The sequence below is a fragment of the Micromys minutus genome (genome assembly GCF_963924665.1).
Source record: "Micromys minutus genome assembly, chromosome: 6".
In the NCBI taxonomy this organism is placed as follows: Eukaryota; Metazoa; Chordata; class Mammalia; order Rodentia; family Muridae; genus Micromys; species Micromys minutus.
In genome coordinates this window covers 13,055,884-13,069,272 of record NC_137975.1, presented here as the reverse complement: position 1 = coordinate 13,069,272, position 13,389 = coordinate 13,055,884, and positions in this window count along the sequence as shown.

The following is a 13,389-nucleotide window of genomic DNA, read 5'->3' as shown; positions in this document are numbered from 1 at the left end:
TAAGCAGTAATTCACAATGGCAGGTAATAATTATTCCTGCACTATCAAGCATTCTTCTAAAAAAAATGCACCTAAGCTTTTAACTTTTTTTCTGGTTGGCTCAACTTTTCTTTGATCACAAGAACAAAGTACCTTTGGAGATTTCCAGTTGGGCCGAGAGACACGGCGATCCACAAGGGTGGCCTGCCATTGACAGACTTTAATTAATTTTTGAAAAAAAAAAATCTGGAGAGCTGGCAGAGCTAAGAAACGTGTAGGCCAAAGATCCTGAAGTCACTTCTAGGGCCAGTTTCCCCTTTTACAGACTTAGTGGAAAAGGAGGTTTACCCCCTAGAAAACACCCAACGAACTGCCAGGCATAGCCCTGGCTTCTCCAGGCAGGACCACAGCTGCACAGGCTCTCCCTCTGCCATCCAGGGCTTGTCAGTGGTGTCTCCATTTGCATGTCAATTCTCTCACACGATTAATATGTATTTATTGACCAGGAGGCCTTCCAAACCCAGGACAAAGACAGACAGGCAGTCCTCTCCCCCGCCCCAGCCATACTTTCCTACTTGGACTAACAATTGTACAGGAGCATAATTCTTTCCTCTCAGATGTGAGGGGCAGCACAGAAGGAAAGGGAAACAGAACTGAGCACTAGCAGTTCAAGTCACCCCTCTCCTCCTTCCCCATAAAGTCATCTGGGTTCGTGTCCAACTGCCCAAACAGGCTCACAAAGAACCAGAAGATGGGGATCCCATACTTATAGAAGTTTGGATCCCTTCTCCCAAGGCCAGGCATGGTGGGAACCCTAACACCTGAGCTGAGACTCCTGCTTCCCTACAATCTCATCCAGGAGCAAAAGGAAGCTGCACCCCAAGCATTCCCCATGCTACGCTCATGAATGTTTCATCTACCAGGTGAACGTCACATCTCCCAGACTGACATGTGGAAGTTTTATTTATTAAACAGCAAACTCCAGTTTTAAAAAAAGATCACCCTTAGGTCTCTCAGAAATTCTTTCCTTTTGCCTCTCATAACTTTCCCCACCTAGAGGTATAAATAAATATAAATAAATAAATAAATGGAAGAGAGAGAGAGATTGATTGATTGATTGATTGATTGATTGATTGATATATTGCTTGATAGATTGAGCTTAGATGGTCCTTGGTAGCATAAACTTTTGTTTCCTTAGTGTGTGTGTATGTATGTTTGTATGTGTGTGTATGTGCTTGTGCATGTTTTTCTGTGTTTACAAGAATGTGTGTTTCTGTGTGTTCATGTGTGTATGTGTGTGTGCACCTGTGCAAGCAAGAAGTCAACATCAAGTGTCTTCCTTAGTCCTCTCCACTTATTTCTAAAACAGCCTCTCACTGAACCTGAAGCTTTCAGCTTAGCTACACTGGTCATAGAGTCCTGGGGATACTCATCTCTGCCTCCCCAGCTCCGGGATTACACCTTTGCAGTGATGTCAGTAATGCATACATCAGTATTTTTGTAGGTACTGAGGACAAACGCCAGGTCCTAACCCTTTCATGGCAAGCATGATGCCAACTTACCCATCTTCCCAGCACTGGTCAATTCACTGTCTCTCTGTACATCAGAGGCAAAACTAGAGAAAAGCTCAGAAGCAAGATTAGAATGACTCTTGCTTGTCCTTGTGCCAAAGATCCTGAGTCAGATGCTCCAAGGATCATTCTGTTGTTTCTGTTTTCCTTTCACCATGATTCCAGCTGGTCTTGGGGCTTGCTCTGTTTGATGGTTTGGGCGTCCATATTTTCAGTGTGTGAAATTCATGACCCCAAAGAGAGGCTTACAGTTCACAATCTAAGGTTTCCAAGTATAAATAGCCAATTTTCTTTTATAAAAACCCTTGGCCATAGAAAATAGGAAGAAAGAGACTTTCCTTAAAGTTGAACTAATACAGTTCCAGCCACACACACACACACACACACACACACACACACACACACACACACACACACACACAAGAGCACATGCATGCCCAAAACATGTACTGCAAGTTCTAGTATATTGGGATGCATGTGTGTAAGAGTTACATATACACACTCTATGTGTGTGCGACAAGCAGAGGACAATCACAAGTGTTATTTCTCAATTGTCATCACCTTGTGTCCTCGAGGCAGGGTCTCCTGTCTCCTACTTTCCTAGAGCTAGCCCTGCAGGGTAGGCTGGCCAGTCAGAGTCTCAGGAATCTACCAATCTCTATTCCCCAGCACTGGAAGTACCTAACAAGCACAGACCACCATCCTGGGCTTTTTCTTCTGTGTCTCTTCTTTCTCCCTTTGATGTGGCTTCTGGGGACTGAATCCAGATCTTTGCTCTTACAAGGCATGCGCTTTACCAACTGTTCTATCTTTCCAGTTCTCGCTTTGTTTTAAAAGAAAATTACAGAGTGAAGAATGGAGTTTGGTGGTAGAGCATTTGCCTAGCTTAAAAATGGTAGAGCTTCCAGGTTCAGAACCAGAAAAACAAACAAACAAAGGGAAAAAGTTAAAAGGGAGTTTCATCTCTTACCTACATTGCCAGACTCTTGGACCTTGGTGGCTCGGGGTCTACTGAATACTCTGGCCACCACTTCGTTCATGTCCATAGTCTGGTCTAGGAAGAATGAGGGGGAGCCATTTAAATTGCCCTGTGACTGTGTGTGCCTTCCATTGCACAGGGTTATGTCCACTAAAAATGGTCAATGTGTGTGTACAGACTGTACATATGTGAATCCCAAGAAAAGGGTGAGAATTCCAAGAACATAAACTTTACAAACTGCAATGGCAAATTTATTGGAAGTAATTCAACAGCAGCAACAACAAATTGCTCAGTAGTTTGTTTTACATTTCTGCCCAAATTGTGCTCATATAGAAATGCAATGCTTATGGTTTTTGTTGTTGTTGAGGGGTTTGCTTTTTTTTGGGGGGGGTTTTTTTTTTTGTTTTTTTTTTTTTGGTTTCTGTTTTGTTTTGTTTCTTTTTGTTGAGACAGGGTCTTGTTATGTAGCTCTGGCTGTCCTGAAACTTCCCCATGTAGACCAGATCTCTTCCTTCCTCTGCCTCCAGAGTGCTGGGATTAAAGGCATTCTCATGATTATTTAAATAATATTTTTCTTAATAATAATCGAACGCCAATACCAATAAAGAACCAGGAATAACTTGAACAGTGCCCCCTCTGTTTTGTTTTGTTTTTTTATCAATTTCACAAGATACCAGAACAAACAAGGAACACTACACACCACCCCTGAGTGTCCCACTCCAAAAATTACATGGCTGAAATACACCTTCAACTGCTCCCTCTCACCACACTTCCCCCTTGAAAATTCGTGCATTCAAAAAACAGGCACATGTCAAAATCCCCCCTTAGAACAGCCAAAATGAAAGGAAGGAAAAGCATTAAGGAAAAGCAAAAACCATCTCTAAGGTTCTTGAATCTGCAATTTCCCTCCATGGTCAACAGTCCTTGTGCAGAAGACACCAGGAAGAGAAGTTTTACTCCCAAAGGAGGTAGTTAGTTAGTTAGTTAGTTAGTTAGTTAGTTAGTTAGTTAGCTAGCTAGCTAGCTAGCTAGCTGGTTAGTTAGTTATAGGCCTGATCTCGAGTACCCTGGGCGTGCTTCAATTTGCTGTGTAGCTGAGGACGACTTAGAGCTTCTAGCAAGCCTTCCTCTACCTCCCAAGGTCTGGGATACAAGGGTGAACCAGCACATCCTGTTCACAGGGCACTGAGGATTGAACCCAGGGCATTGTGCCTGCTAGGCGAGCACCCTAACACCAGAGCGCATCCTGGCCTTCAAGTTTTGATAAGCTAAAGTAGATGTACCAAAATTCCCTTTCCAGTTTAACAGATCCCAAATTCAACCCAGTTGAACCCACAGAGGTCCGATGGAAAGGAACTGCTCTGGTCCCATAGAGGTTAAGAGCTGTGTAACAGTCTAACCACCTAGATAGGTGAACAAATGCATTTGACTCATGAAACCAGCTGGAAGTATCCCTTAAATTATCATAACCAAGGTGGGCAAGCAATTACACAACTTGCCACTCCGATGCCCACCCAGATGCCTCTCCAAAGCATTCATTTTAGGTCATGTTGAGTAACTGGGTAAGTTACAAGGACATGTGGAACACCCTCCACTGGGTGGATGCCAGCATTAGGGTCTGAACTCTCTAAGCAATTTGTTTTCAAGTCACTGCCCGGCCTCTCCACCCTGGACAGAGAGGCGTTTTCTAGATCTGAAAGGACTGAGCACCTCCTCAGTGCCTCCCCTCACTGAATTGTTGATTAAATTTCAAGCCCCCTCCTCCTTTGATTTTGCAGACCATCAATCCAAATTGGCAGGATAATGTTTTGTTAGATTTTTATCCATTCATTTTTGTGTGCACGTGCACGTGCCTATAGACATGGAATGTGGTCTCGCCTACTCTCTGGGGGTCCTGGGATCAAACTCAAGTGGTCAGGTTTAGGGGCAACTACCTTTACCTGCTCTCATGATGAAATTACTGAAGAGTTAATGAAAGTGAACAAAAGTTTAGAGAGTCCACAAGGTGTCCACCCCTATCAATTCCTCTTCCTCAGTGTAGTTCGGGGTACTACATTCATTTCACGTGGCACCCCATTCATCCATCAGCCTCACTTTCCCTTCTGGACTCTGTGGGGTCTCTTGCTCTCAAAGATACATGGGGTGGAGGTAGTTAGGTACAAGTGACATGTGTGCCAGCACCTGTGAAGGCCAAAAGACAGTCTCAGCTTAGGTGACTGACCAAAAAGTCTTCCTGTCTGGGTCTCTCTAATGCAGCTATAATGCATGAGTCATCACATCTGGATTTAAAAAACAGAAAACAAACAAACAGAAAAGCCTGGGTTCTGGAACTGGAACTTAGCTCCTCGTGTGCAAGGATGCTTATGATCTTCGAGCTGGCTAAGGTAATAGGAAGAAGGGCTGCTTATCTCTCCTGGCCACCTTCCCCCAAAGGTATCTTTGTATTACAGGGGCTTCCAGGTGGCTGGAATGTGGGGACATCATTGCCTACTTGGGAGTTAATAACACAGTGTCACAAAAGAATTTAAGGCTGAACTCCCACGGGGCGTCGACTTCTCCTGCTTCAGACTTCCCTACTGTGTCTAAAAAAAATAAATAAATAAAACTCACAGTCATTTTTTTTAACTCCTGGAGGCTCTGTTGCTGCCTCCTTGGGAAATGGTCCCAGCACACTTTGCTACCTCGGATCACAAGGTGAGCTTTGCAGAGCAGGCTGTGAAGACTCCGTGTCCAAAATAACTGCACATTTTCTGAGTGGGGTGGAGTGTGCCTGACCTGGAGGGTGGTCTTCGTGAATTTGGAAATATGTGAAAGCTGGCCACAGAGAAGCCCCTCCCCATTGGTTTGAACCTTATGAGCCAGCACCTTAAGTTCCAGGGGCTGGTGTGGGGTTGGAACGGGATGTTAATGAGTCAGAAAATGGAACTGGGATCTCCTGGCCTTCTTTATATCGTCAATCCATAGGAATTTCCCAGGATTCCGCCATAAATAGAGAAGGATAAGGTGGGTTTAGAGTGGGAATCCTTAGTCTTACTGGTGATTCTGGTGGTGCTCCAGTGTGGGTGTGCTCTGGACACCACTTCCCTGGTGCCAAATCCCTTCGCTCTCAGACTGGCCTCCTCTGCTCCCTGCTCTGTCTCACAGAAGCTGCTGGACTCCCTTCCAGGGGGAAGCCCCCTGTAGAAGATTCTCCCTGCCCAGTGCATCTCACAGCCAAGTGAGCCTGTGAAGACTGAGACGGCTGAGGCTCCAAGACAAGGAGCTTGCATGCGAGGGGCTCCGTTTTCCTGGGCCGTGTTTGCCATTTGCGGGAATAAATGAAGCATTGGTAATCTCTATCAAAGCTTTCACGCTTCATTCTCTGAAACGGAGTTAAAGCTCAAGCAGAAAGGGATGAGGGACTTTTAATTTAAAGTAATGATCATTGACACTCTGACCCTAGAGGGGTCTCTAGGAGAAAAGGATTCCCTACCCCATCCTGGGGTGGGGGGAAGCTTGCACGGGTGGACCACATCCAAAGACTTACAGCTTGCCTGCACTGCGTGGAGAGGTTTCGGTTATAAAATGTAGCTTGCCCTGGAAGGGCGGAAGAGCTAGGAAAGTTTGAGGTAGTAAGACTCCCAGGTCTGCAGTCCAGGAGGAACGGAAATGAACCATCCCTGGACGCTTGGGAGCCTTTTCCCTTTCTAGGGCAAAGAACACTGCCAAGGAGTGCCTCTTCTGCCTTTTCTTACTAGGTGGTGGGTTTTTGGGGGAGGGGGACTAAGTTGTCAGTGCAGGAAAAGGATGGGGAGATAGGGGAGTTCCAGCCCCCATTTGGGAGTCCTAACCAGAAGGCTCTGGGAACATTTGGTGATTTGGGATGAGCTGGGTCCGAGGGAGTGGATTTCTTTCTAGTCTCCGTTTGCCTCGGCATTGTCTAGATATTTTGGATATCTCAATTCCAGTCTCCAGAAGAACAAACACCGGGCTATAATCCTCGAAGAAATTCAGACCCTGATAGGGGAGTCCAGACACCCTCGTGGGTCCACCTTCCTCCTTAGCCTTGGCCAGCTGGGACAGCACCAGAAGTCAGGAGCCCACAGTCAGGTCAGTCCACAGAGAGCAAAGGGTGAACAGACCAGCCAGGCTCTGAAACCCACAGAAAACACAGAAAAGCGCAGCATCTTCTGGGAAGCTCAGTAGGACCTGGGTGGGCGTGACTCAGGGAAGGAAAGACCACGAGGAAGAACTGGTTGTTAAAACTCTAGGGAGATTTGAGCTGCGTCTCGGAGCCTGTGTGGGCCCTGGAAAACTGGCCAGTCTCCTCCGCTGAAGAGAGGGAGGGAATGTGAAAGTTACTGCCCAGCAAACTTATACTGGCACCAAAAAAGTGGGGGGGGATTACTACTTTCACCACCATCACCACCACCCTGCAAGGGGAAAAAGAAAAGAACAGGAAGGATTTCTGGAGCGCTCACCTAGAACGAAGTTGAAGCTGAGTTGACAGCACTTCCCCAGCCAAACGCCAGCAAGCACTCTCCTGAGCTCAGATTCAAAGAACTGGGGCCCAGCCCTGGTCGCGCAGAGTCAGAAGCCAAGGGGACCCAGCCTGGGAGGGGTCCGAGCGCCTGTGGACTGTCGGTGAGGCTGAGACTGCCAGTATAGTCTATCCAGGACGTGTTGAAGCAACAACACAGTCTACTCAGTCTTGAATGCCAGCTTCCCCCCCTACCTCATTTGACTGCAGGCCTTGCCGTTCCCAGCGTTTGTGCAGCCGTAGTGTGATTACAAAGGTGATTCTCACTACACCAGGCGGGCCCCAGGAGCCCCCACTTGAAATCCCCCCACTTGAAATCCCCCCACACACACACATAGTCAACTGAAAGCTGAGGGTGGCTGCGAAGCATAAGAGGTCAACCTGTCTGCACACACGTTAACAATACCAGGAGTGGGAGGGAGCGACTGTCACCAAATTGGACTTACAGAGTGTCTGCGGGACACAGAGAGCTGAGCAAAATCAAGAGCTGGGCCAAGTGACCCACGAAAATGGAGGGCTGGGGACCGAAGGAACACTCAGTCCTTCCCCTGTCTGGAGTGCTTTAGAAAGCAGGGGCCCAATTCCAGAGACTGGAGGAAGCCGTCCGAAAACAACAGGATGCAAAAGTGGAGACTTTGGAGTGAAGGGACCAGAGAGGGACCGGACCCCAAATCACTAAAAGCAGCAGACAGAAACGCAAACCGAAACCTACTAAGAGTGGCTGGATAAAGTCTGGGCTGAGTGTCACTCTCAAGCAGTAGGGGTAGGTGACGCGGGTGGCCTTTCACGGAGTGTCCCCAGCAGAGTCAGGGCCCTTGCAGTCGGAGTGCTGAACTGATAGATCTAGGGCCTTCCTGGTGGAGATGACCGTGCGCTCAGAGACCTCGATAGAACCCCAGAACAGTTTGATTTTCATCCACGTACAGAAGAGAGCTGACCCCAGGCCAGCGACCTGGGCTGTGCTGACCGGAAATGGATTGCGCGGCTCTCTCGGAGGACTGTGCGGAGCGCAGGCAGCGGCGAGCCGCTGGGGGGTGGCCCAAGGAATACGCTGGGTTAGTGCCTGCTCTTTCAGACGACCTAGTCCAGTCTCAGGTGCCAGGGGAAGACGCAGGTGGAAACCCATACCATAAGGAAGATAGGATGGTAATATTTTAATTCCCTCGAAAGCTAATATGAGCCTTGGGTCTTGCATGCCCTGCTATCTAGAGAAGGTAGAAAGATTGCAAAAGGCACTGAAGCCTCCTCCTTCTTAAGATCGAAGGCCCCAGAAAAGCACCCACCACAGATCCTTATCAAATGGCAGAGTTCAGCCATGGGGAAGGCCCAGCGTTTAACGAGATTGAATGTGACCTTCAGAAGATGACCTTGACCTCTTTTCTTACTGTAATAGGACAAGTTGACATAGATATGGTATTTAGATATAGATACACAAACGTGTGTGTGTGTGTGTGTGTGTGTGTGTGTGTGTGTGTGAAGTGAATGGTGTCAGATGTGTTCAATCATCCACCAGGAAGTATCTTGGCAATAATTTAAAATTTTTGCTATGTTCCCTCTCCTCATCTGTTCTGCCCTCACCAGATGTCCAGATGTCCAGCTGTCCAGATGTCCAGCTGTCCAGATGTCCAGATGTGAAAGAGGTGGGAAGAGCGAGCAGAGGCCAGCTGAGAGGTTGGTAGGACAGCTTTTGTCTCCTCTGTGTGCTTTACGATGGAAATCTGGAAACCATCCCTGTTAAAGATGCTTCTGCCCAACACAAAGATGCTAAGACCTGGAGAGTCTGGGGGTCCCCGGGTTCCCTTAACTCCAAGGCCTGAGTCTTCTCTGGAAAAGCTTGTTATCTGCCAGCAACCCCAACCATTTGCAATAGAGTACCCTAAGAAGTAAAAAAACAAAAAACAAAAACCCTTGTGCTTTTTGAGTGCTAGGGTTTCTCTTCCACACAGAGGTCCTTGGTTCTAGGTACCACCTGAAAAGAAGCACTTGCTCAGAGTTTCCCCCATCCCACTCCATCCCTATCATGGTTTGTTATGGATGTGCTGGCCTTTGTGAGTGTTAATTTCTGGTAGGTTTATATACCCACTGTAGTGTTGAAGAGGTGGTCCCACCACCACCAACTCATTTATTCCCACTGCCCAAAGCTGAGTCTGCAGTTGTGAGAATTCTCTTTAGAATGAGACATGGGTTCAAATGTCTACAGTGAGCCTTCCTCCTCTCAGCCTAGAGTACTTCCAAATGTCTTCAAAGCATCCCAGGTCCAAGACTATAGTAGTAAAAGGGACCTGTTCCCCTCCAGGAGGGTACCAAAGGCTGAATGAAGGCGAAAGCACACTCCTGAAGTAAATTGTGTGGCCGGATACATTCCAGGCTCTCTGAAAAATTGCTTGGAAGCCATCCTTTTGTCTCCTGCGTCTCCTGCATGCTCCATCCCCGAAAATCCAGGTGGGCTGGTGGCTCATCCCAGAAGCACCATGCCATGGCTATTAGTAAGGGGTCTGAGCCTGAGAATCTTGACCCTGATTCCCAGGGGACAGTGACAGAGCCACTCGACCTACTCTGGTTGCCTCTACCCTCTACCTCCCATCTTCCTGAGTCCCAAACAACCCACCTCTCCCTGTCCTGGCTCTCCTGGTGGCATCCATGCAGAGGCCCTTAGAAAAGACCTTTGTCTCCTACTCTGGCTAGGAACAAAGTTCACAAGTTGGGACTTGGATGTCAGTATGGGCCTATATTGCAGTGTTTTGCTGGTCCAGATGTTTGCCAGAGCCTTGTGCCCTGGTAGTGTCTCTGCACCTGCTGTGATCACACCTCTGACTATAAGCACCAAGTATACTTGTTTTCCACACGGGTGCACTCCATACCTGTACATACGTATTTGTATGTGTAGATAGCTACATGTGTGTCCTGCTTCCTTGTCCACTCACTCCACTCTCCTGACGGGACACAGACAGCACATCTGAGAGCTTTGCCTCCTGTTCGTTGTGTTTCTCTAAAAGACCCTTTCCATCTCAGAATGTCTGTTTTCCTCGTGTAAAGCAAACCTTACTATTTGAGAATTCCTGAGGACCACTCCCACACTGGGGTTTTGTTATGAGACTGGGGGTATAGAGGGATGGGCAGATGGGGGGAATGGAAGGATGGGGGGGACAAGGCAACCGCAGCCTCCACCATCTCTCTCTTTATTTTATATTATTTTATTCCTATTTAATTTAGAGACAGGGTATCACCATGTACTGTTGGCTGGCCTGGAACTCACTTTTTAGATCAGGCTAACCTTGAACTCACAGAGTCCTCCTGCCTCTCTGTGTCTTGTTAGTGCTAGGATTAAAACTGTGCCCCACCATGCTCATGCCCTCTTTTTCTAAATTAAGTTAAGGAGTCTTCTTAGCTAAGTTTAGAGGTCCAGGGAAGATTTGAAGCCTCCAGTGGTCAAGAGGGATGGAGTAGTGCTTTAACCCAAAGAGGGACCATCATGGCCTTTAGTATGGACCATGTCATGTTCAGCTTTAACAAGGTCAGTCTGTGAAGCAAAGAAGAGGTTCTGCTGGATACATGGCCTTCCTGCTCCTCCACCCACTCCACCCTCACACCCCTGTTCCTATAGGCAAGCAAATCATATCATGTCTACTGCCAGATGAATGGCTTGTCTGGAACACACACACACACACACACACACACACACACACACACACACCAAGTTGGCCATTTAAGAATTCCAGGGCCACCCACCCCAGAGAAGGTACTGGAGAAGGCCCTCCTCTGAAGTGTCCAGAGCTCACCCCTGTCTTAGCACTTTGGTCTCATCGAGGGCTGTGGGGGAAGGGAACTGTTCTGAGCTGCTGATTGGCTGCCAGGTAGCTTCATCTCTTGTGACTGATGGGGTGAAGGCATCCAGAGCCACTCCTCTATACCTCGGGCAACCCCACTTAGGGGCCTGTGAGTCAGGTACCCACACTCACCCACAAACACCAAACAGTGACCAGCAGCTGGAGTCTGTCTCTCCAAAGTGCCTCCCTAGCGTACATAAATACATACACAACACACAAGTCAAAATGACTAAACATAGCCTCACGGCAGACATACGTGTGCACACACAAAACTGTTCACTGAATGCCTTCTGCTTCTGTGCAGCCTCTCCCTCCCTATCTCCACGCCAGCCCTCCCACTGCATTCCCCCTACCCTGGCAGGAAAAGAGAGAAAACAGAAACCTTTGCCCTCAAAAGGAGCAGCTTGGGATCGATATTGTTTAGACTCCTGTAGCTTGTATTTCCATCCAGGCTGAGGAAGATTTAAGTATATGGTTCAATCCCAATCCTTAGGGAGGGGGAGGAAAGGAGAAGATGGGGAAGTTGACTTGGTGTGCTCAGCTTAGGTATTTATCTCCATATAGCTCCCCCCCCCCCAATACATAGGCAGCTTGCCAAGCCAGCCCCATAAATCCAAGAAATCAATGCCTATTTATGATCATTATTACTCTCTCCTCTCTTTTTAGAAGAAGGGGAGCCAGAATAAGGTCTGACCGGATCCAGTCTCCCCTCCTTCACTGCCCCAATCAGGGAGAGTGGGAATTACAAGGGGAAGGAGAGAGAAGAGGAAGGTCAGTCCTGACCTTGACTACAAGGCCTTGGCCATATCTTTGAAGTACAGGCTACAAAAAGACACAGGCACAGAGGACAAAAGCTTCGAAGTTCTCAGAGCCTGGTTTCTCCTGCTGAACAATGAAGAAAACTCTATTTGCCCACGTGATTAGAAGATAAAGGGAGATAATGGGTAAGAAATCAAATGACATCACAATACGGCTCCCACCAGAGGCTTAGCCAACACGTCCAGGAGGTGGAATAGTGCCTTTGCCGTCCTGAGGCGGAGATCTCTTGTCTCTGGCCTTTTCGGGCTTCAAGAATGGGACACTTCCTGGAGCTGCTTCTGCAGCTGCCTCTGTTCTATCCCCTGAAATGGGTGGCCTTGGATGCTTCAGTGAAGTAAGGGACCATGATGGGGAAAGGAGGAAGGAGGCAAAAGAGCTATGAATGAACTCAGTGTCATGTCCCTGCATGCTTTCAGGGAAAGAGAAGAAGGAGGGGTTGGGGAGGGAGCTGGTCCAGATCCTGAGCTGGCTAGCCCTTCAGACCTCAGACTTCTTCAACTGAAGGCCAAAGGCAAAACCTGAAGATGCCAAGCACCACTATCAAGAGAAGGAAGGCAGAGGCTCCCGGTCACATTTAAACACCTATTAGGTACAGGTACCACCCCTAAAACAACGGTAAGACAGAAGGGATCCACAGAAAGGTCTGATGGACTTCCAACTGCTCTCCAGACCACTGGACCTCAAGTTCCCAAACCCTTGTGCAAAGATAGCATAAGCCTCGAGACTTCCTGGGGTACAGAGCCTAAAACTTTTAGTTCCCTGACCAGGAAGGAGATGTTGAGCCAAATTAGGGGAATGTTTGCAAGAAAAGGGCTGGATAACTGGGCCATTCTCATTTCTTCCAAAAATTAGTCCTGCAAAAAAACAAAAACAAAAACAAAAACAACAAGAAATAAACTCTAGAGGAAAGGTTCCCATATTCATGCAAATCCCAAACATACCAGGCACGCATTCTGATGTGCAAACGCAGATGAGCGCACGTACAGGCCCTGTGAGCTCACAAATATGCAATCATGTGCCTGGCCCTGCGTAACAACGACTCAGCTGCACAATACAAACACATGCAGAATACACACAAAATGGATGGGAACCGAGACGCACCGCGATGTGCACACCGTTACATATGCACACAAACATATGTGGACACCCATCTAGCATATTTATGTACATACCTATACATAGCTGCATACATGTTACACGAATCTTGCATATAGACGAAAAGGGAGAGTAGACTTTATAAAGTTATAAAACTTTAAACAAAAGAACGGTGGGAACCTTTAAGCGGGCTTTTAGTCCTTCACATTTTTCCTCTACTCCCTAGCCTCTGGAAGCCTCACCCCTGGGGAATCAGTCCTGCAGAGTCTGTCCCAGTCACTGACAATTACCCACAGTGTCCTCTGGGTTGACCAGGAGTCTGACCTGTCCTAGGATCTTCTGTGTACAATATCCTCTCCTTGAAATGAGGGATTTGGCCAGGCTTTGCTAGATTTACAAAAGGGATCTCCATACTTAAGCTTCAGGTCAGGGAGAGGTAGGCCTCCGGCCGTTTGGGGGCTTCCAGACCCCCAGAACAGGATCACTAGACACAGCTTTCCTCGAAGTCAGGCCTCTTCTTTACAGTAGACTCTCGACCAGTGAAGACCTGTGTGTGTGCAGCGCACCAGACTAGCTATCTGCCAAGGGGGAGCCCATGCC